This window comes from Daktulosphaira vitifoliae, unplaced genomic scaffold, assembly GCF_025091365.1.
Source record: "Daktulosphaira vitifoliae isolate Bord-2020 unplaced genomic scaffold, ASM2509136v1 Scaffold_1, whole genome shotgun sequence".
Taxonomy (NCBI): Eukaryota; Metazoa; Arthropoda; class Insecta; order Hemiptera; family Phylloxeridae; genus Daktulosphaira; species Daktulosphaira vitifoliae.
Window position 1 is genome coordinate 50,163,205 of NW_026099572.1, and position 4,172 is coordinate 50,167,376.

The window sequence follows — 4,172 nt, forward strand, 5'->3', positions numbered from 1 at the left end:
CGAATGCTATTTTTGTGTGAAAATTTTCGATTTTATAATTTACATTTTTTACTTTAAAGTGCTATAACTTTTTAAAAAATGTATGGATCAATACAATTTTTTCATGAGAAGTAGTATTTATATACATCTTTCATTGGATATACTTTTTTTTTAAATCAGACTATTTCCCTATATATGGGGGGGCTTCAAATATAAAAAATGCATATAGAAAGTAGAACTTTTTCAACTTAACTTTTGAAAGTGTTCCGGAAGGTCTGACAATTTTATATATATCTTAAATTAAAGCTAATGTAATATACTTTATCATGAAAAAAAAAAATTTTGGACTTTATCTTATCTTGACGGTGAAAATGGCTACCGAATGCTATTTTTGTGTGAAAATTTTCGATTTTCTATTTTCTATTTTCAACTTTATTATGCTATAACTTTTTGAAAAATGTATGGATCAATACAATTTTTTCATGAGAAGTAGTATTTATATACATCTTTCATTGGATATACTTTTTTTTTAAATCAGACTATTTCCCTATATATGGGGGGGCTTCAAATATAAAAAATGCATATAGAAAGTAGAACTTTTTCAACTAAACTTTTGAAAGTGTTCCGTAAAGTCTGACATTTTTATATATATCTTAAATTAGAGCTAATGTAATATACTTTATTATGGTAAAAAAAAATTTCGGACTTTATTTTATTTTCACGGTGAAAATAGCTACCGAATTTTTTACATTTTAGCTTCGATGCGAAGCTGAGAAGGTATTGGTTTTACTAAGATGTGTTTTTTTTTTTTTTTTTGTGACTGTTACTGTTTTTCTCAGCTCTCACCGAACCGATTTCTTTCAATGATACGTCAAAAGATCACAAATCGTATCTAGTCGAAGACATTACCCTCAAAAATTGAAAAAAATTCCCTCGTTCCCCGCAAATGGGCGAAATATACAAAAAAATTACAAATTTAAAAATCGGTAAATTTTGTTATTTTTTTCAATTTTTTTTACTAAAAACTGCCGTAACTTTTTCAAAAATGAACATATCAATATAATTTTTTTTTTTATAGACGCATAATGTCTTTAACTATCATTTGGTATATATTTTTTTATAAATATAACCCTGTACCAGCCCACAGAGGGGGATTCAAAATGACTACTTTTTCACAAAAAATTAATTTTTTCANACCAGCCCACAGAGGGGGATTCAAAATGACTACTTTTTCACAAAAAATTAATTTTTTCAACTTAACTTTTAAAAGTGTTCCGAAAATACTGACACTTTTATATATATCTTAAATTAAAGCTAATGTAATGTACTTTTTTATGAAAAAAAAAAATTTGACCTCTGGACTTGTCTTCGTGGTGAAAATGGCTACCGAATACTATAACTTATTGAAAAGTCTATGGTTCAACACAATTTTTTTATGAGAAATTATATTTTTTAATAATCCCTTTTTCATTCAGGATATTAATAAGAAAATAGCAGAGCATGTAGCTTTTGGAATAATCCACCAATTCTTTAAATTAAACACTATCTAAAGATTTGCATCGAAGCGTTTTTTTTTATAGTGATTTTAATCACTGTCAGATATCATTATACTTGATCCAACTATGCCACGTCACCACTGTGCCGCGACCCCCCTGTGCTGGATTTTTTTATTAACTTTGATGTTCGTTTTCACCATGATAACAAATAATAATAAATAATATTTAATAAGCTTTAATTTAAGATATATATAAAAATGTGATTATTTCCGTAACACTTTAAAAATTTAATTTTTTGTGAATAAATTGCCATTTTGAAACGCTTCTTGTGAGCTGGTAAAGGGTCAAATGTTCACAAAATTATATCAAATGATAGGTAAATACCTAAGGTATCTATAAAATATAAATATATATTAATTCGATTATTTTTAAAAAAGTTATGGCAGTTTTAAGAAAAAAAATTGAAAAAATATCGAAAATTAGTGATTTTAAATTGTAATTTTTTGGAGGATTTCCCCCGTTTACGGGTAACGAGGAAATTTGTTTTCAATTTTTGAGGTAATGTCTTCAACTACTTACGATTTGTGATCTTTTAACGTATCGTTGAAAAAAATCGGTTCGGTCAGAGCTTAGAAAAAGTAATAACAGAAACACACAAAAAAAAAATAATAATAAACACATCATGGTAAAATTAATACCTTCTCAGTTTCGCATCAAAGCTAAAAAATCTAATGATTTTAATAATTATAATTCGCTAAGGACCAAAATTTTTTTATTTTCCTATTCTTTTTCTTCCTCACCTTAATCCCAACTACTTGGGGTCGGCCACCCTTATCCTAAACTTCCACTTGACACGACCTCCCACGTCCTCTACGCTCACTCAGCTGTCCTCATATCGCATTCAATAACATCTCTCCATATCTTTTTTGGTCTTCATCATCCTTTTCTTCCCTTTTATGAAAATATTTATTTTCATAAATCTTCTTACAGCTTCCAGTTTTTCTCTCCTCATAACACTTTGAACCATACATCATAGCTGGTCTCACTACAGTCTTGTAGAATTTACCTTTCAGCCTCATTAGTATTCTTTTATCGCATAAGACACCAGACGCTTTTCTCCACTTCAACCACCGGCACTTAATCCTGTGTCTTACATCCTCGTCCATACCACCACTCTTTTGCACAACTGACCCTAAATACTTAAAACTCTCCTTCTCTCCAGTCACGTCCTCGCCTATTGTCACTGACCTCCTCATTTCACCTACCTCGTGTTTTCCTTTGTCAAATTCGTACTCTATATACTCTGTTTTACTTCTACTTATTCTTAAACCCTCTTCTTCAAGAGCTGATTTCCACACATCTAGCCTATGATTAATTTCCTTCCATTTTACATTATATCGTCAACGGACAACATGCACCACGGCATCTCTCCTTCTCTTTCTTTGTAATTTCATCCAACACTATAGACAATTAGTAAAGTAAAGGCTTAAAGCAGAACTTTGGTGCACTCCTACTCTTACCCGAAAACCTTCTGTTACTCCTCCCACACTTTTTACCCTAGTACAAATTCCATCATATATATCCTTTATTATATTAATGTACCTTTTCGGGACTCCTTTTCTCTTTAATGCCCACTTTAGAACCTCTCTTGGAACTCTATCATATGCTTGCTCCAAATATATAAATACCATACACAGTTTTTTCTTCTTTTCCCTAAACTTTTCTATTAGATAATTTCACACAAAACACTGACTCCATTGTTGACTTACCAGGCATAACTCTAAACTCGTTTTTAGATACCGATGTATCATTTCTTATTCTCTTATCTATTACCTTTTCCCAAATTTTCATACTATGACTTTAATTAAATATCTCTAAATTAATGGGAGTATAATATTCGTTTTTATACTGAATTACACAGTAAAATTATGTCAGTAAAATAAAATATTTTTTAATGATTATAGACCAGTATATACTTTACTAAACCAAATTTAGCAAGTTTAGAATTTGAATCATTAAATAGAAAATTTTATGAGGAATAAAATATTCAATTTTTAGATTAATATGTGATTAGAAACTTTACTAATTACTAATAACAGTAAACTTAGAGAAAAATTCAAAATTTTATTTAAATCTCTATTTTTTGTATTTTTATTGTAATAAATCATATGCAACTCCTGGTGTTTAAATAATTATTTATATTGAAAAACTGCTCATAATACGTTCTGCTTGTTACGTGTATTATTAATTAAAATATATTTATTGATTATTCATAAGTGTCCTAATAATCAAACATAAATATTTTTCATATTAATTAGAAAGATTTTGTTATTATTTAGTTTATATGCGAAACTCTAATTGCACATTTAAAATCGGGCCAAAAATGGGTTAAGGAAAGTATATTTTGGTCTCTAATGAAAATTCCTTATAAACCAGTAAATTTATTTATAAGTAAAAACAATTTCTTTTGAAAAGTATTGCATCAAGTTTTTCAACTTTTATACACGTTTGCCATGAAAATAACAAATACTTTTAATTTTTTATAATTTCTCCGTAAAAATTACAATACTAAATTGTTAAATATCAATTTCATGCTACGTTGAAATACTATAATAAATATTTATTGATATATTATATTTTTAAATCAAAGAACTACTATTCAGGAATAATAAAAGAAGTAGGAATTGATTTTACTTT